At 43.3% G+C, this 330-nt stretch overlaps 1 protein-coding gene across 1 annotated transcript in view; it reads right to left on the reverse strand.

Moving 5' to 3' along the window:
• Window positions 1–330, reverse strand: part of LOC119591921 (ras-related protein Rab-23-like) — a gene marked incomplete in the record, with an annotated part of 62269 nt that overhangs the window by 13398 nt on the left and 48541 nt on the right.

Here is a 330-nt window from a genome sequence, read left to right on the forward strand (position 1 = left end):
GGGGGGGGGGGGCTTGGGAAAAGTGGTATGGGTGATATCGAAGGTGGAGGTTAGGTGTTCGTGCTGTTTCTCACTTCCTGGGGTGGGATAGTTATATCATCTTCGGAAAGAAAGAAATAACGTGGGGTAAGATAATATTGTAGGATTCGTTTGTATCATGATTTGCAGGCGGGAGAAAAGATTCCTGAGAAAAAATAAATGGTTTGGGTGATGATTTCCGTGTGTATTTTCGATGATTTGGCGAGTAGATAAAATGCCGCAAGGGTTCATAGGTTGTAGACTGGCTATCCGTAAGGGCGCTATATTGCCTTCTGAATTAAAGAATGAATG

This window comes from Penaeus monodon, chromosome 29 (assembly GCF_015228065.2).
Source record: "Penaeus monodon isolate SGIC_2016 chromosome 29, NSTDA_Pmon_1, whole genome shotgun sequence".
NCBI lineage: Eukaryota > Metazoa > Arthropoda > Malacostraca > Decapoda > Penaeidae > Penaeus > Penaeus monodon.